The sequence below is a fragment of the Aquarana catesbeiana genome, linkage group LG13 (genome assembly GCF_042186555.1).
Source record: "Aquarana catesbeiana isolate 2022-GZ linkage group LG13, ASM4218655v1, whole genome shotgun sequence".
Lineage (NCBI taxonomy): Eukaryota > Metazoa > Chordata > Amphibia > Anura > Ranidae > Aquarana > Aquarana catesbeiana.
The window spans coordinates 154,848,738-154,868,737 of NC_133336.1; the positions used below are offsets into that span (position 1 = coordinate 154,848,738).

Below are 20,000 nucleotides of genomic sequence, written 5' to 3' on the forward strand. Positions count from 1 at the left end.
CACGCTCGTGTAATAATTGTCCACGTACAAGTGGTACCCCTTTCTGAATAAGGGTGACACCAAGTCCCACACAATCTTTCCAGCGCTTCCTATGTAGTCAGGGCAGTTTGTCGGCTCTACGTGACTATCTTTTCCCTCGTAAACCATAAAACTACATGTATAGCCTGTGGCCCTGTCATAGAGCTTATACATCTTGACCCCGTATCTGGCATGCTTGCTGGGAAGGTACTGTTTGAATGACAAGTGGCCAGAAAACTTAATCAGGGACTCATCAAGGCAGACAACTTGATGGGGAGTAAACAAGTCTGCAAAACATTGGTTGAAGTGGTTTACGAGGGGCCGAATTTTGTAGAGCCGATCGTATTCAGGGTCTCCACGAGGACAACAGAGTTCATTGTTGTTGAAGTGCATGAACCGCAAAATCTGCTCGTAGCGTGCCCTGGTCATGGAGGCAGTGAACAAGAGCATATGGTGAATTGGGTCAGTGGACCAATATGACCGCAACTCACTATTTTTACTTATGCCCATGTTGAGGGAAAGGCCCAGAAAGAGCTTAAATTCGGAGACCGTAATTGGTCTCCAATCTCTGGCAAGGGAGGACTGGGGAATAGTGGCGATGTGTTGACCAGCGTATAAATTGCTTTGGTCCACAATAGATCTATAGAGATCTTCGGTGAAAAACAGTGAATAAAAATCAAGTGGCGTAAAATCGACTGTTTCCACCTGAATTCCGGGTTGGCCAGTGAATGGGGGAAGTACGGGTGCTGCAGAAGTGGTGGGTTCCCAATTCGTATTTGCGAATGCAGCAGGAAGGACACTATGGCACGACGGGCCAGAGTTCGTCTTCTTGGTGGCAGCGGGACACTACTTGTGCTTGCCACCTCGCCAGCTTGAACTGCACTTATGGGACTCGCCACGTCACCAAGTGTTACTGCAGTGCTGGATATACGACCAGGATGTACTAGGCCGCTGGTGCTTGCCAGTTCACCAGAAGGAATAGCGGCGCTAGTACTTCTCTGCTCCATACGAGGGACCTGCGGTTCTTGCACTTGAAGGACAGAAGAAGAAGATTGGGGTCTGGTACGCCTGACCTTGGCATAGACCACAACTCCGTCGTCAGAGCTATCTGTCATGGAGCCGCTGTCATCTACAGGATTGTATTCTGAGCCTGAATCTGACAGATGAGTGACTTCCTCTTCACTATCTGTCATGCTCAGAAACGTGTAGGCCTCTTCACTAGTGTACCTTCGATTTGCCAAATTTAGTGGTACACTAGTGAGACTCACAGGCAAAAAAGCTCCTGACTGTCAGCGACTGTATCAAATCGCTACCAAAAAACTGTTGTGATCTCAGGGATCAGGCCTGACTCTGCAAATGCTGCAGTTATGTGTGCTTAGTGTTTTGTGAGTGTCAGTGATCGATCGATCGATACTGCACTTGGGTGGGCTGAGCAGGGCTGGGCCGAGGGGCAAAACGCAGTTGCTAGCAGGTATCTGGGCTGATCCCGCTAACACTGCGTTGGGGAACCCTAAACTGCTGGGGACGCTAGTATAGATCTGATCAAATATTGATCTGTTCAGATACTATACCACTAAGGGAGGTGTATGCTGCGTGCGTGGGTGTTAGCGGTACTGGCACTAACCTAACGCTGCCTGGGGCGACGCAGACCTTATCTGACCCTAAAAACTTAAAGTGGGAGTCCGGCGACCAATCTTTTTTTTTTTTAAGGTCATTGAGACACTTTGCTAATCCCAAAATAATACTCACAGTTTGGGTGTAATATTTCTGCCTCTGTCTGTTTTTGTACTGAAGAATAACTTTAAAAATGTGATGCAGGCTGTTTCCATCTTGCTTGTGGGCATGTGAAGCCCACAAGCATTGATTTCCTGAATGCAGTGAATGCTGTTCATTCACAGCTTGTTCACAAGCATGATCATTGTTCCCGCACTGAATCTTGGGAAGCCTGACACTAAGCTTCCAGGAGAAAGGCAATAAACATGCCTACTCCCATGGGAGGAGAGACAGGAAGTGCCACAATAAAGTACAATATAAAGGTAATTACAGCGATAAAAAAAATTTTCGTGAGGCATTTGAACATCTATGCAATTAACTGAAGGGGGTAAGATTAAGTTAAAAATTTGAGTGGAACCCCGCTTTAACATATCACCGCCGGGTGATTAGGGGGTTAAACCTCAGGGCAGCACAGTGGTGTAGTGGTTAGCACTCTCGCCTAGCAGTAAAAAAAAGGGTCACTGGTTCAAATCCCAACCACGACACTACTTGCTTGGAGTTTGCATGTTCTCCCTGTGCCTGCGTGGGTTTCCTCAGGGTGCTCTGATTTCCTCCTACACTCCAAAGACATGCTGGTAGGTTAATTGGCTTCTGTTCAAAATTGGCCCTAGTATATGAATGTGAGTTGGGGACCTTGGATTGTGGGCTCCTTGAGGGTAGGGACCGATGTAGGTGTACGATGTATGTGCGGAGTGCTGCGTGAATTGGTGGCGCTATATGGGTACCTTAAATATAAAAATAGGGATGATTGTAGACACGCACCCACACTCACTCAGGTTGAACTGGATGGACTGGTGTCTTTATTCAACATTACTAACTATGTTTACCACAAACAGTGTACTATGTTTACCTTTATAAGGTAATAAACGGCAGGTGCCCTGAAACTGTAATAAATTATAAAAAACAAACTAACTAACCAGTGTCACCCGTAACAGTTATACGGTGATCACTGGTGAAAGGGTTAACTAGGGGGCAATCAGGGGGTTAAAACCTTTATTAGGTAGTATATGGGGGTCCCTTTCGCTATAAAACGCTGACGGCGAACCTATATACTTACCTCCCTAACTAGCGTCACCTGTGTCACTAATACAGCGATCAGAAAAACGATCGCTTAGTGACTATGGCGACGGGGGTGATGAAGGGGTTAAAACTTTATTAGGGGGGGTTAGGGGGGTACCCTAGACCTAAAGGGGGGTACCCTAGACCTAAAGGGGGCTAACCCTAACTGCCCTACCACTTATAACTGTCACAAACTGACACCAATGCAAAAAAAAACCTGCTATTGGTGTCACTGTGACTGGGTACAGGGGGGTGATCGGGGGTGAAAAGTGTGCCTAGTGTGTTCTACTGAAAGTGTAGTGTTGGTGCAACTCACATTGATGTCTTCTCTCCTCGGCGCTGGAACGAAAAGACCGGCTCGAGGAGAGATGACATCACTTCCTCTGCCGCTGTTTACATTACAGCAGCAGAGGAAGATTTTCATTTGTGGGGAGCAATCGTGAGGGGGTGGCCACGAATGAGTGACCAGGTACGTGATTTTGCCTGCCCGTGCCATTCTGTCGCAGTATATCTGTGTTAGGCGGTCAGCAACTGGTTAATAAAATCAAGTTTTTATCCTACAATACTACTCTATCTGGGACCTTCCTTTTTTCTATTTTTGTGCCCCCCTGTACCTCCTGAGGGACTGAGCTCCTGCACTAGGATGTCGAGCACAGGATAAAAGGTTGTTACTCCCAACACTGGTTTTACGCTGTTACCCCATTACCTGAAGGAAAGGGGCCATTACTTATAAGTGTGTGGTTTGTTGCACGAAGAGGAACACCATTGTAGATCCATTGAAGTACTTCACTGCAGTATGTGCATGTCAGGAAGCTGTTTCACCCTGTGAAGGAGGACCTTCATATGTTCACTGACTATTATATTTGGAAATTATGGATTAGCAGTCACGAGGATTTATTTTTGCACAAGTCACTTTGTTTTTATCGTATGTTTGCTGTGTGCATGTCACTCACAGTACTATACTGTCCACACTGTATATTTTGCACTTTATCTAAGAAAGGTTTTTTGCAGCAATTTGCACTTTTTGCATTTCACAGGTAAATTTCCTGATTAAGTATATTCACCGGTGGTATTTTTACCTATTGTGATTGCACTTTGCACTTTCAATACACTTGTAATTGGTTTTTGACATGATTGGTCACATGTTTTTTATTTACCCCTTGTTATTGATACTAGCCGCTATTTATTCTTCAGTTTGTATGTTTTAGCGCTGTATCTTATTAGCACTGTAACTTTATCTTTATTTTTATTTTTTGTCTGTTGCTACATTAGCGCAGCACCACTAAGGCTCCTTTCACACTGAAGCGTTTTTCTGGCGTTTTAGCGCTAAAATTACCGACTAAATACCGCATGAAAAATGCCCCCGTGTATCTCAGTGTAACCTTTCACACTGAGGCGTTGCGCTGGCTGTACGTTGGAAAAAATCCTGCAAACAGCTTTTTTGGAGCATCTTTTGGGCGCATAAAATAGCGCTGTAAAAACGTCTATCCCAATTGAAATGAATGGGAAACGCTGTAAAACCGCAGTAAAACCGCTTTAAAACCGCCCAGAAGCTGTGGGGAAGGTCACATGACCGCATGGTCACATGGTCAGGTTTGCTGACGCTAACGCTTAAATAACGCTATAAGAACGCATGGGCGTTAGCACTATTTTTAACGCTAACGCGGCAGAAATGCTGTAAAACCACGCTAATAACGCTCATCGTTTTTACCGCGGTTTTGCAACACCTCAATGTGAAAGGGGCCTTAATATTTCTTTTTTCCCCCACTAAGGTATTATTTTAAGATTCTTACCCCAGCACTTTTCATTCACAACTTTCAGTGCTGCTTCTGTCTTCACAGTAAAAAGTTAACAGTGGACAGTGCAGTCTCTAGTCAGTCCTAGTTTGGAGAGGGAAATAAGAGAGGGGAGTGTTTCTATTGATGCACACAGTGCACACAACTCCCTGTCCTTGCATAAGATGCTGTAAGAGAAAGAAGCCACCCTGAAAAAAAGAAACCTGGGGCAGTAGACATGGCACCAGCTTAAACAGGAACATAGGCAAACAAAAAATGATAAAGAAGCTGCATGCTCAGTAAGTGATTAACCACTCAAAGAGGTTGTAAACCCTCTTTTTCTGTTTTTTTAAATAACAAACATGTCATACTCACCTCCACTGTGTAGTTCGTTTTGTACAGAGTGGCCCCGATCCACCTCTTCTGGGGTCCCCCAGCGGTGCTATCAGCTCCTCCCCATATCGGGAAACCACCTAGGAGAAGCGCTCTCCTTGGGGGTCCCCGTGCGGGCACGCTCCCGAGTCCGGCTTGACTCGGCCCCGCCCCCTGGTGTCCATGTCATTGGATTTGATTAACAGCAGCGGGAGCCAATGGCTGCGCTGCTATCCATCTATCCAATCAAAAGCCAAGATAACAGGCAGAAAAATAGAGCGCTTCTCCGCCGTGGGAACGAACGGACTCAGGTGAGTAAAACTGGGGGGGCTGGTCAGAAGTTTTTTCACCTTAATGCATAGGATGCATTAAGGTGAAAAAACACAAGGGTTTACAACCCCTTTAAGGACCACCCCGCGTACATATACCTTAAGCACAAAATCACGTACATGTATGTGATTTTTCTCTTCGGGTCTGGGGTGCTTGCATGCGCTGCCGGCGATCCGCTCCCACTTTGATTGGACACAGCGTGAGCCAATCAATGGGCCCAGTGGACCCAATACCCACTGGGAACCCGACGATCTTTCTGAGAGAGGCAGGACGACAGTCTGCCTATGTAAACAAGGCAGATCGCCGTTCTGCTAGTAAGGAAGACCGAGATCTCGGTCTTCCTATAGTTAAACCATCCCCCACACAGTAAATAAGCACTCCCAGGGAACACATTTAACCCTTTGATTGCCCCTGATGTACTAATGCACTGTCACTGTACTAATGACACTGGCAGGGAAGGGGTTACCCTTCCCTGCCAGTGTCAGTACAGTGACAGTGCATTTTTTTTAGCACTGATCGCTGTATTGGTGTCACTGGTCCCTAAAAAGTGTCAGTGTCAGATTTGTCCGCCGCAATGTCATAGTTTTTGTAAAGATCGCTGATCACCGCCATTACTAGTAAAAAAAATAAAAAAATAAAAATTTCATAAATATATCTCATAGTTTGTAGACACTATAAATTTTGCGCAAACCAATCAATATACGCTTATTAGGATTTTTTTTTTTTTTTACCAAAAAGGTAGCAGAATACATATTGACCTAAATTGATAAAGAAATTAGATTTTTTACATTTCTTTATTGGATGTGTGTTATAGCAGAAAGTAAAAAATATAGTTTTTTCTTTTTATGTAACTGCAGTGTGAGCTGGTGTTTGGCTTCAATTTGTTAGTGTATATACTGTAAATCTGCGAGTACATCTAACAGTCCCCTCCCCCAGATTAACAATGTTGCTGTCCAAAAGTGCCCCTGTACTCTTTCATCCAGAGTGGGGGCACTCTAATACAGGAGGCGCGCTACTGGCAAGATCGCCAGGTGAAAACAGAGGGGGAAAAGCCTTATGCCCCGTACACATGATCGTAAATGCCGCCAGACTCCGATGAGAGCTTTTTGTCTCAAATTCCGACCGTGTGTATGCTCCATCGTACTTTTGCTGGCGGTATTCCAGCCAGCAAAAGATTGAGAGCAGGTTCTCTATTTTCCCATCGGAAAAAGTTCCTATCTGAAATTCGGTTCGTCTGTATGCAATTTTGATGCACAAAAAACGACGCATGCTCAGAATCAAGTACGAGACTGAAGCGCTCGGTCTGGTAAAACTAGCGTTCGTAATGGAGATAGCACATTCGTCCCGCTGCAAATTATTGGATCTTTTAATGCAGCACAATTTTTTGTTCTTTATAATGCTAGAATAATGAATTTGTTTTGCTGCTGATATTCACACAGAGTTCTGACAAGCTGATTTCTTTATTATTTCTCGTGATCTCCTGAATAATCTTTTTAGTTTTTAAAGCCAGATCTCCATAATAATGTTTAGAATTATTTTTTATAGTCATCTTTTTTTTTTTTTTAATCAAGATCTTTTTTTGGATTATTTTTAAATTATTTTCTAGTGATCTCCATTATTTTTTTGTGTCAAGTTTCCACAACAACATTATTATCTTGTATTTTTAAAGCTCAAGGAGGTTAGTTGATGTCCCTTGTTAATTTGACATTGTATTTTTGAAATGTATCTGCCTACTCACAAACAAATCTTATTTGAAGAAAAATAGGCAAGTATTTTCATATAAAAAAATCTCCATTTATTCTGGCTCATAACAAAATAAAGAGGAAGGCAATGCTGGAGAAACTGTTTGAATTTGCAAAGCCTTTGTACCCCAGGGCACACATCAACTCTTTGTAAATAAAAATTAGTAGCCTGAGAAGTCCATATAATAGGGAGCACAATCTGGTCCAGGACTCCCAGAGATCAGGAACAGCAGGTGATATATATGTTCCCATCTGTCAGACCAGACTGAACCCAGGCCATCACTTTCATGTCTTCCATGCAGCCTTCCCTCCACGCTTCCCTGCAGCCTTCCCTGGAGGCTGTGGCTCTGGAGGTGGACTTGTGGCAGGAGGAGGGGGAGGAGGAGGATAGGCAAGCGCACATAAGTGCATGTTATCAGTCATTTGGCCCCTCAACCCCTTATGAAGGGCCTGAAAAATAATCTGCTCACAGATGAGGTGTTGGCCCTCCTCCATTTGCTGCAATTTTGCAGCTACATAGCAGCCATAGGCCTCTTCAGCATCAGGAGGTGTTTTCAGGGCGCATTAGCCTCCTTAATGAGGCCCAGTGCTGCCTCCTCCACGTTACTCCCCTTCCTGGCCCTTTTTGTTGTAAGGCGGAGGGGAGGCACCTGGGATTGGGTGAGGCTACTGGGCCTGGCCACCTCCTGGCTGACACTTACCCCGGCCTCCTCCTGTCTGCCACATTCCAAAGCCTGTCCTGGCTGAGGTCTTCCTGTGTATGAAAAAGGGACATACTTTTAGTTTTTGGTTCATCAATCACACACAATTTTCAGCTCATGACTGTTGCAAATTGAATGTTATTAAATAGAAAAGACTATCATTCTGAGCCCAGCATTTTTCATTCTTGTCTCAATCGTTTTTGGCCCCTACTGTCTATTGATATGTAAAACACTTTTTGTTAAATCATTCGTTTGTTATCAATAATAACATCTAGTTAACAACAATAATTTTCGGACAATAAATATGTTAAAAAATACTATACCTGGCTCCAGCTTGGCACCTCAACTTCTTCCAGGATGGAAGGCCCAGGTTGGTCCTCGGAAGCCTCAGCTGGGGTTGAGGGAAGGGTGGATGGAAGTGTAGAAAGTGATTCCCTGGCTTCAATCTGGTCTTCCAGAAACCACATCCTGTTGTAGCACCACAGACTGGGTACATACACATCCTTTGCTGCTGCTCCTGATTTCATAGAAGCCTGGACCTTATTAAGCTCTTTCCTATACGTGCTTCTCAAGCTACCAATTTTCTTCTCCACAAACTCGATGTCTGCGTCGGGGACCTGCGTCTTCACAAATTGCAGCAGTTTCTCCAGCGATGCCTTCCTAGCTGGTTTATTTCTAAATAAGGTGTTTTTAACCTCCCACAAATTTCTCATATCCCTGTATCTTTCTATGAACTGGCCCATGAATTTAGGGTCTTTGAATCATTTCATATTTGCTGCAAGACAAAACACAAGACAAAAACACTAATATCAAGCTAAACTCTCCTAATCTTATCCCAATATAGGCCTCAATTTCGAATTACCTTCGAAATGTTACCTTCGTTATAACGCTCGGCGCTTCCGGTCCTCCTTCCTACGCACACAGAACGTAGGTACGACACACGCGTGTTAGCTTTATATACACTGCGCATGCGTGAAACTCCGCCCGCCCCTGACGTTTTTTCTAGAATATTCCCAGCCCCTTCTCTTTTGTCGCAGTGGGACAGGAACATGGCAGAGACACAGCAGGTGCGTAATAGCAGTAACAAGGAGGAAAACCCGGAGCCAGAAACGTCACAATCCCACAGGAGATTTAAGGCCTCAAATATGGCCTTTGTAGAGATGGTGGAGATGGACATCTTGAAGAGGGCCGACTATGATGGGAAGTATGGACCTTACCTAAACCCAAATGTGAGAAAGGCCAAGATCATGTGTAAAGTTGTGAGAAGTCTGCACAGAAATTTTGTGGTACGACGATCCAAGGAGCAATTGAGGAAACGCTGGTCAGGCCTGAAATTGAGGGAGCAGGATCAGTACAGAAGGATTAAGAAAGTTCTTCTAAAAAGTAAGTAGTTGTCGTGTGTCACTATTATTATTACTTGCATGCTGCTCCATGTGCTTTTCTTTACTGTTGTACAGTTTTAAATGGCTACTTTCATGTTCGTGGGCACAGTAATTGGTCGCAGTAAACATTGTTCATTTGCCAACTAAATACAATTTTTTTGGCATATACAGGGTTAACTACATTTAGTCATGCTAATTTGTATTAAAAGAAGTTTAGGACATTGTTGTCTAGATGTGTTTGAAACTAGAATGAATTGCAAACTTGATTCAGTGTAATGTAAGGAGAGGACACTTAGCAGCTGTTTACACATCTGGACTCAGGAGCACTAGTGTGGGACACCAGAACAAACTTTTTAGGGTGTCCCACACAGGTACTCCAATGGATACTTGGGGTGTCTCCATGTGTGAAACTTGTCCAAAAAAGGTAAGTATTCCAGCTTTGGTAAGGGAAAAAATCATGTCTTCAGCTTGGAACTCTGCCAAAACAGACAATTGTACCACACTTCCAAGCAATGTTTCATATTCCTATTTCTGGCCTCAAATATCGTTGTTCTAAGTATACCTTTTGTTTCATTCTCATAGGGGAGAAAAGACTTGGGACGAAGAAGGGGAATAGAGAACACCACAACCTTAGGAGGTGGAGGAAGGAGAGGGGGAAGAAGTGGTTGAAATTGTCACCACAGCAGGTCAGTGTCTGACACCACAGATTCAGGTAATAGAGGTATGCCTGCATATTTCTAATACATGGTGTGTGTTTTTTCTTTTAGTTGATGTGCATGTTGTGGAAGAACAATCTATTCATTTCACCAGTGCAAGTGCACAAATTCTAATCCAGGAGATAATGGTGTGTAGTCGGGATTTAGACATCATAAAGCAAAAAACAAATGAGGTTGAACAAAAACTGAAGAACATGATTGATGTATTAGGGAGAATCTAAATTACAACAAAATGCCACCATTTTAGATTTTTTTTGGACCAATTTTTAAAAATGTTGGTTGCATTTTAAAAGCCAAATTTTGAAGATGCACACAATGTGTCAACATGTGCTATCTGCCATCAGGGGATATCTACGTACGCGTTTTGTGGGTGCAACCCCTACTCAAGTAGGGGAGAGGAAGTGGTTGCACCCCCCAAAACACATCCATTGATCCCCCATGATGGGACATGTTGACATTAGGCATGGGATCAGGAGGGAAATTCCCAGTTTGACTCCCAATTTGTGTGCATCTTTAAAATTTGGCTTTTACAGGGGTGACATCACCCCATCTGATGAAGGCAAGATCAACACATTTTGACACTATAATGTCTGATATTGCCTTCAGTTTTTCAATGTTGAACTTTGTAAGTTCCTGAGTTGTGTGTTATGTTTTGAAACATGCCTGTTTATGTACTAAAAAAAATGTTTTCAAGGTAAAACTTTATAAAAGCAAGATTTTTTTTTTACCCAAAAATGTTTTATAACGCACATGTGCATGTGCACGGAGTAAAAGGTTTTATACTCAACAATGTGTGGCTTCTTCTTTCAATACTCAATACCAGTTTTTGTATTAAGTTGGTGTTTACAGTGACAATGGGTGTTATTTAATAATGGAAAAACCACGTGGCACTACAAATGCACTAGGAGACAGCTAAAAGAAACACAAGCAGTAAATCAAAATCAAGATTTTATCAGATATTTTTTTTTTTTTCAAATAGAAAATTTTTACAGATTTGCTGGCATAGCAATGGCCCCCCTACCCGTAAAATAATCAACATATTTTTGCAGCACTTCACGGTCGCTTTGGGGGGGGGGCAAGCCAGGACTGCCAGCTTCCAGGGCCTTCATTGTATTTTCTGGAAGCCTGGCCTCAGGCCCAACTGAGACAACATAATTAGGAGCATTTCTATTTAAAAAGTTGTGAAGTATGCAGCATGCTAGAACTATGTGGTTCAGTTTGTACTTCGCCATATTAATTGCCGTAAGAAATAGGCGGAATTGGCTGGCCATTATCCCAAAGACATTCTCCACGACTATTCTGGCTCTGGCCAGCAGGTAATTAAAAACCCTCTTCTCTGGGGTAAGGGTCCTCGGGGGGAATGGCCTCATCAGGTGATCACCCAGACCAAATGCTTCATCAGCGATAAAAACAAATGGGAGTCCTTCAACGTTCTCTTCCGCAGATGGCAATCCCAAGCCACCACTCTGGAGACGTCGGTAGAACTCGGTGGGATGATGTGGACATGTTTCCCATCAATTGCCCCTCCGCAGTTAGGAAAGTCCCAACGCTGAGCCAATTGGGAAGCCACAGTCTGCCATTCCTGTGGCGTTGAAGGAAACTGTGGAGTCAAAAAAGAAAAAAAAATATTAGTATTTTTGCACATAACATTACAAGCAGATTAGACACCAACATTCTTGGCCAACATCAGTATAACATTTATTTTAGGAAGTATTTAACCACTTCCCGACCGGCGCACGCCGATGTACGTTGGCAGAATGGCACGGCTGGGCAAATGGACTTACAGGTACGTCCATTTGAATTCCCTGCTGTGTCATTGCGTGCGCACGCCGACCGGGAGCTCCGTGAGTCGGGTCGCGGGTCCCGCGGACTCGATCGCCGCGGAGATACCCGCGATCGCCTCACGGAGAGAACGAACGGGGAGATGCTGATGTAAACAGCATCTCCCCGTTCTGCCTCGTGACAAGTGTCACTGATCACTGCTCCCTGTCATCGGGAGCAATGATCAGAGTAATGACACTGCTAGCCCATCCCCCTACAGTTAGTAATCACTCCCCTAGGATACACTTAACCCCTCCCCGCCCCGTAGTGGTTAACTCCTTCACTGCCAGTGTCATTTACACAGTAATCAGTGCATTTTTAATCGCACTGATCGCTGTATAAATGACAATGGTCCCAAAAATGTGTCAAAATTGTTCGACATGTCCGCCATAACGTTGCAGTCACAATAAAAATCGCTGATCGCTGCCATTACTAGTAAAAAAAAAAATTATTAATAAAAATGCCAAAAAACTATCCCCTATTTTGTAAACGCTGTAACTTTTGCGCAAACCAATCAATAAACGCTTATTGTGATTTTATTTTACCAAAAATATGTAGAAGAATACGATCGGCCTAAACTGAGGAAAAAAAATTTTTTTTTATATATTTTTGGGGGATATTTATTATAGCAAAATGTAAAAAATATTGGGTTTTTTTCAAAATTGTCGCTCTTCTTTTGTTTATAGCGCAAAAAATAAAAATCGCAGAGGTGATCAAATACCACCAAAAGAAAGCTCTATTTGTGGAAAAAAAGGAAGTCAATTTTGTTTGAGAGCCACATTGCCCGACCGCGCAATTGTCAGTTAAAGCGATGCAGTGCTGAATCACAAAAACTGCTCTGGTTTAGGAAGGGGGTAAAATCTTCCGGGGCTGAAGCGGTTAAAGACAAAAATATAAGGTCCACTTATCAGATTCCTCACCCCCTCTGATGGCCCATTAGAAAAATTTTAGGGGGGGTTATAAATGAGTTTTGGACCCCCAAAAAAAGCCTCTGTCACTCTGCCTGACTTTAAGAACAACAATAACATTTGGACACAGTTTAGGGTAAAGCACTACAATGGAGCTGACAAAATATATTGTTAAGTGACTAGGCTATAGGTGGGTATGGGCCCAGGATAGCATGCTGGGGAGGTTAGTGAAGGCAAATATGCAAGAAGGACAAAAAAGGAGCATTAAAAGCTTACAACATGCATGGGCACAAAGGGGACATTCGCAGCATATTACAATCATGGTAATTAGGGAATGATGAAGGAAATACAAAACATTAGCATACAAAGAATATGATGTTAAAGGAGAAAACTTACCCTAATATATTCCTTCTGCAGGACCTGTATGATGGCAGAACAGGTCTCTGGAATAATGATCCCCAGAGCCTGGGGGGAGATGCCTGTAGAGAACTTGATGTCCTGTAGACTTCTCCCTGTCGTCAAGTACCGCAAAATGGCGACGAGCCTCTGCTCGGGAGTGATGGCTTGCCGCATGCAGGTGTCCTGCTTTGTAATATAAGGGGACAGCAAAGCCAACAGACGGTGAAAAATGGGGTCCATCATCCGGAAAAGATTCCTGAAATCATCAGGGCTATTCTGGATCTCACGCAGCAAAGGCATATGAGAGAATTGGTCACACTGGAGTAACCAATTCTTGGTCCATGAACTCCTCCCCACCCTGTTCATTGACTGGGCTTGGGTCAAAGCAAGAACCCCAATACCAAGCCCCCGCATAGCATGAACTCTACGACAAGTGCGTACCCGCAACATGGCTTCAAAACGGTCGACTGGGCAGAACGAACTAACTGAAGAACGCACTGAAGAACAGAAAGGCCTGTGAAGAGCAAGCTGAAAATCAGAAACGAGCGGACAAGAACGCACTGAAAAACAGATACGAACTAACTACAAGCACTGAAAAACAGATACAAACCCACAAGCACAAACTGAAGAGCAGTAACGATCTGAAAAGCACAAAGCTGAAAAACGTGAATTGTCTCTCACCAAACTTCTACTAACATGAGATAAACACAAGATTAGCAGAAGGAGCCCAAAGGGTGGCACACTGGCTATTGAACTTCCCTTTTATAGTGCCGTTGTACGTGTTGTACGTCACCGCATTCTTGACGGTCGGAATTTGGTGTGACTGTGTGTATGCAAGACAAGCTTGAGCGTAATTCTGTCAGAAAAATCATCCAAAGCTTTTCTGACGAAAATTCCGATCGTGTGTATGCAGCATAAAAGGATAAACTAATGCAGCCACCACATCTATGAATTGGTAAACTGCAATATATTACTTTTTTTTTGTTTAATACTGCTTTAATGTCACGTTAATGTAACAATACAATTGAAAAAAAAAGAGACTGATTTTGAAAATTGACTCTCCTAGGCTGCAGTGACAGATGTAATCAGTTTAATTATATTTTCAACATGGCTTTCCTGTTCTGACTGAACACAGAACCCTCTCTTCAAGCTGAATAAGCTTTTCCTTAACACTTCCCTTAGCAACTACTTTCCTTAGCAACCAGCAGTGACAGCACTGAGGACTGCTGAGCCTAACCTCTGTAAGTAGACATTAATTTGTATTTTTAGCCATCATTACATTGCACTGTTGTACACAGATAGGTAGTAGTATTCAAAGTATGGAGATCATCTCCCCTTATTTACAGATTTTTCTGTTGTATGTTTTGTGCATTCCGTTAATCTTTGCATCTATAAATGGTATTTGAAAAAATCTTAAATCTTAATACCTCTGAAATACTATTAAACTCTAGCAGACAATAATTGTTGGACTTATGGACTGGTAATTTAGTGCTAGAAAAATAGAGTTGCAATTTTAACTCTATATGCCAAATAACATAGAATGGAGTGTATAGCTAGCTACAAAGGCCACTAGCAGTCAGTATTTTATTGGCCAGGATGATAAAACCACTACTTCAGAGTGACAACTATAACAAAAAGCACATTGTGTGAGATTTTATTTTACATTGACTTGGTCACTTTCGCAACAAAGAAGCTTAAAACTGTCCTGCAATATAAGAAACTAGTGAGACTACTAAGATGGGGAAGGGGAGGAAAGAGCAGACTTGGAAAGATATACATACACCAGGAAGTGTGGAGTCTAAGCCCCAGCCTGCTTCTTCACCAGGGCCCCTGATGGTGGATGGACTTGCAGCAGACCGGAACCAGGTCGTGGCCCCCAGGTACGCCCAGCTGAAGATACAGAGTCCATTTGTGTGTGCAGAGTACAGATGGTAAGAGAGAGAAGAGGATCAGGTCATGTGTCAGACAGACAAAACAGGTAAATGAAGCCAGGGTTGGCACAAGGGATGTCAAACATCGAATACAAGTACTACGTGGGAAAGCAGGGGCTCAGAGAAACTAGAAAGTTGCTCAGGCAACATGAGTTGCACTGAGCATGTCTATATATAGAGAAGCAGACAGGGAGATGGACCAGGAAGGCAGGGCTTTACAAATTTGCTTTGAATCTAGGAGCCAGCTAAAAAAATTAGGAGCCAGTTTTTTTTGTCTAACAAAGCTTATGGGTGGAACATGTAACATGCTCCAGAAGGTGGATTTATGCACTTTTTTCATACATGTTTAAAAAAATCATTTTAGGCCTGAAGATTACATAAAACCCTCAAACATATCTTTTCTGAAATTAGACACTGAAGACAATAAAATAGTAGTAGTACCAAGTTAATGTTAGGGGGCACAAAAAACGCAATAAATTTGCCAATTTGTGGTAAAATATAAAAGGCAAAAAAAAAAGATCTTCCACTATATCAAAACCAGGTGTCTGTTGCCAACATCCCAAATATGTAGAAAGAACACAATATCCTCCAATGTAAAGCGGGACTTTCAAGGCAAACATTCCACCAAAATCAATCATTAAAAAGCATATTTTTATTTATACATATTAAAAGATAATTCAAGTATGAATACAAATGTACATATGACAGTAAAAATCATGGTTAAATATACAACCATAATGTTGAAAAGTACATTAAACACCTTTCTTCAGGGATATTGACAGGGGGATGCAGTATAGATGCATCTATTTAGCATTTTTATTAATTAAAAAACAGCATTGTGAAAACAATACATGCAGAATAAGTCAAAACCCTCCAATCCCAGATGATGCAATTTTTGGGGAAACGCGGCGGTAGAAGAGGGTGCGTGTGAAGTTACCAGATGTTGGCGAAGTGTGAGGAACCGCGGCCATAGCGTGTAATGTTAAGCTTGTGTAATTTTTCTTTGAAGTTACTACAACCATTTTTAATAAACCTTCAAGCTGTATTGCACTGAGATTCTCCCTGTTTATTTTGTATGGATACTTCTGATGAGCAATCTGAGGAGTTTGGAACCTGATCCATGCTGTTTGTTTACACAGAGTCAGCGTTTCAGGATGGAATTGTGATATTGATGTTATGCAGGCTTGTTTGATCCCTGTAAATCGGGATCCACATTGTGGGGTAAGCGGCCAACCTTTTAAGGAGCACCTTAGAGCACTCTGCACTTTGGAAATATCTACTGCACATCAAGCACTTTTTTCACCTACGGACTATTAATCATTGTATATCACCATTTTTTTTTTTATCAAAAAATTTTTTTGCATCAGTTTTTGTATATTAATGTTTGTGCACTTTTTTGAAGCACTATTGGCACTTTATTGTTTGATAACATCATTTATGTGGTATAATTCATCAAAAGTTTTTTATGTTTACACATTATTTGTATGAATTTTTTATATGTTAAAGGGATAGCGCACCATTTGTTGTAAAGAATTGTTATTTTGCCTAGTGTCGGCTGATTTTGGCTTGCTGTAGTCCCATTAGGGTATCATCAATTAGACCCCACCCAAGGTGTACTGAGCGCAGAAATTCTTTTTGGTTTCGAATAAGTGCAAGGCCATCACTTTATATTCATGGAGTCACATATTAATTAGGGTAATATATAGCTGTGTACATATTAAAAAAAGGATGATATTTGTTTGTGTCCCCCACAAAGCAAGACGCTGATCAAGATGGACACCAAGAAACTGATCAATTCTACAAGGAATAATGAGAAGATTTGCTAATAAATCTAGGTACATTCCTAATCATGAAAGTCTAGGACTGTTTATGGTCATATCAAATCAATTTGTTAGTTCAAGTATATCCAAATTTGCAATACCTGTATATTTCCAAAGTATGGATGGATTGGCTGAAATATTCTATAACATGACAATGATCGTAGGCTTCCAAAAGATCACCCAAGGGAATCCATCCCTGGACAGGATAGACAAAAAGGGGGAAAAAATAAGGATGTACTGTCCATGAGGAGCACTTATGTCCTAAATAGGATTCATGCCAAATGACATATCTCTAACCCATAAAGAGAAAAAAAGGGGATTTGTATACTACTTTGCTCCAACAAAGATAATATGTGTCCGTGTCTGATCCTCCCAGCTACAGCATTGCAATTGCAGGGTGTCTCTGGGTGAAACCCCCGCACCTGCACACTGGCGCTGCGTCATCGTGCATAGCAACGCCATCATCCCGTATGTGCGAACAGCGGCCAATGAGACCAACTGCTCCTGGAAAGCACAGCGCCATGCTCTGCACAAGCAACTACGCACGTCCGCGGCCCCACCAATCGGCGTGACACTCTCCTCAGGGCAGGGGGAGGAATGGAACAGCTCCATGGTTACATAAGTTAAGTGGTGTGGTCTTTGATTGTTTAAATATACTATACTATGGGAGGCATTTATTTCATTCCCACATGTTGTCTGGAATCCTGAGGGAAATATCGAGAGCCGATAGCCAGGAGTCTGGAAGTTGGAGCTCACCATCACCAGGGATATCCTTAAGGATGATTCATCATTTTATGGAGGTGTGAGTTCTGTGAGCACTGAGCAGTTGTGTAAAGTTTCAGCATCACTCGTTTTAAGGGGATTATTCTTGAATAACTGTTTATTTACCCACTTAATTTTGGATGATCTAATGGACTTTTCATTTTAACCACTTTGCACCTTGCACTTTATAAGTCGTGATTTAATTGAGTTTTGTCATTTTCAACATTGTATGTTCATATATACATATTCACTTTCTGTTTATGTTGAGAAATTGCTCTGATCACCATATACACAGTTACATAGTCGGTAAGGCTGAAAAAAGACAATAGTCCATCCAGTTCAACCTGTGTAGGTGCATGTATCAGTGTCTATAATGATTTCCCATATATGTTGTGTCCTTTAAGATTTATATCTAATGCCCTGTACACAAGGTTGGATTTTCCGACGGAAAATGTGCGATCGGAGCTTGTTGTTGGAAATTCCGACCGTGTGTGGGCGCCATCGGACTTTTTCCATCGGATTTTCCAACACACAAAGTTTGAGAGCAGGCTATGAAATTTTCTGACAACAAAATCCGATTGCGTCAATTCCGACCGTGTGTGGACAATTCCGACGCACAAAGTGCCACGGATGCTCAGAAGAAATTCCGAGACGGAACTGCTCGATCTGGTAAAATTAGCGTTCGGAATGGATATAGCACTTTTGTCACGCTGCAATGTTTTAAATAGTTTAATGCAGCGCACTCTGTTCTTCTTTATAATGCTAGAAGAATGAAGTAGTTTTGCTGCTCATATTCACACAGACTTCTCACAAACTTCTTTCTTTATTATTTATCGTGATTTCATCAATATATTTTGATTTGTCTTTTAATTTTTTTTTTGGTTTGTATACTTTTCAAGCCTGATCGTGTTTTTTTTTTAACTCCAGAATAGTTTTGGGTGCGTTTTGTGTGTCAAGTTACCACAACACCATTATTATCTTTTATTATTTAATCTCAAGGAGGTTGCTTGGTGTTGGTGTCTCTTGTTAATTCCACATTGTATTTTTGAAATGTACCTGCCTTCTCACAAACAAACTGTCCTTTTTGAAGGAAAACACACATAGGCGAGTATAATTGAAACAAAAATTCCTTTATTAAGGGCTCATAACCAAAGAGGGAGGCAACGCTAGAGAAACAGCAGAAATTGGCGAAGCCTTTGGCCCCCAGAGCACACATCAATTATTTTACTGCAAAATTGGTGGCCTGAGGAGTCCATATCTAGGGGAGTTCAATCTGGTCCAGAAGTCCAAGAGATCATGAACAGCTGCAAATGACATGTATGTCCCCAGGCTGTGGTCATACAAGAGCCTGCATCTTTTGCCAGACCAGACTGAACCCAGGGTCATCACTCTCTGGTCTTCCTTACACGCTTCCTTCCTGGCTGTGGCTCTGGTGTTGGAGGTGTGGCAGGAGGAGGAGTAAGACCTGGAGGAGGAGGACCATGGGTGAGCTCACAAATGTGGCTTTCGCATGTGAGTTGGCCCTTCAACCCCTTATCTAGAGCTTCTAAAATGACAAACTCATATAAGAGGCATTGGCCCTCCTCCATTTGCAGCATTTTGCATGCTGTTAGGTCAGCAAAAACCTCTTCCACACTGTGGGGTGTTCTGAGGGCCTTAGTAGCCTTCCAAAATAGGCCTCTTGCAGCCTCCTCCAGGTTACTCCTCTTCCTCCCACTTTTTCTTTGAAGGCGGAGGGGAGGGACCTGGGTATTGGGCAGCCTACTTGGCCCGGCCACCTCCTGGCTGAGACTTTCCTGTGTATGAAAAAGGGACATCGTTTTAGTTTTGGTTCATCAATCACAATCATAAATTAGTACTAACATATATTTAACATCATTAATTTGACAACCAGAAATCTTTATAAGAATGCTATACCTGGCTCAAGCTGGGCTCCTCCACATGTTGCTGCCTGGAAGGCCCAGGTTGGACGTCTGAAGCCTCAGCTGAGGGGGAAGGAAGCGTGGAAGGAAGACTGGAGAGTGATGGCCTGGGTTCCGTCTGACCTGCCAGAAAATGCAGTCTGTCATAGTTCCACAGGGGACATAAATGTCATCTGCAGCTCCTGATCTCTGGGAATCCTGGACCTTCTTGCGCTCCCATAGATAAGTGCTCCTCATGCCACCAATTAGGGCCTTCAAATAGGTGATGTCTGCGTGGGGATCACCGGCTTCACAAATTCCAGCAAATTATCCAGCGCTGCCTTCCTCTTTTGTTTGGTTCTTATAATCAGGGTGGTTCACCTGCCACAGACAGGGCAGCTTCCTATCATCTATGAATATGCTGATAAACTCCTGATCCTTCAAGATATCCATTTTCTCTGCAAGACACAACACAAGACAAACCCTAATGTCAGGCTAAAGTCTCCTAATCTTGTCACAATACAGGCCTCAATCTAGAAGCAGTATAGGCCCAATTTTCAATCTTACCTTCGTTATCACGATCGGCGCCT

The 20,000-nt window shown here is 42.6% G+C and overlaps 1 protein-coding gene and 1 long non-coding RNA gene across 6 annotated transcripts in view; one reads left to right on the forward strand and one right to left on the reverse strand.

Annotated features, from left to right (window-relative positions):
- TMEM121 (transmembrane protein 121) overlaps nucleotides 1–20,000 on the forward strand; it is a 408,432-nt gene that overhangs the window by 210,666 nt on the left and 177,766 nt on the right. Inside the window, exons 1-2 of one of the 5 annotated variants that reach the window (XM_073609827.1) lie at nucleotides 14,159–14,237; nucleotides 14,822–14,974. The exons of 3 other annotated variants lie outside the window; for them this stretch is intronic. The gene's annotated coding sequence lies outside the window, so the exon portion shown is untranslated. Of the gene's footprint in view, nucleotides 1–14,158; nucleotides 14,238–14,821; nucleotides 14,975–20,000 lie in introns of those variants that run through there. One more of the 5 variants, XM_073609826.1, reaches the window with a different exon arrangement.
- LOC141117160 (uncharacterized) overlaps nucleotides 1–20,000 on the reverse strand; it is a 150,438-nt gene that overhangs the window by 69,237 nt on the left and 61,201 nt on the right. The window lies entirely within an intron of this gene.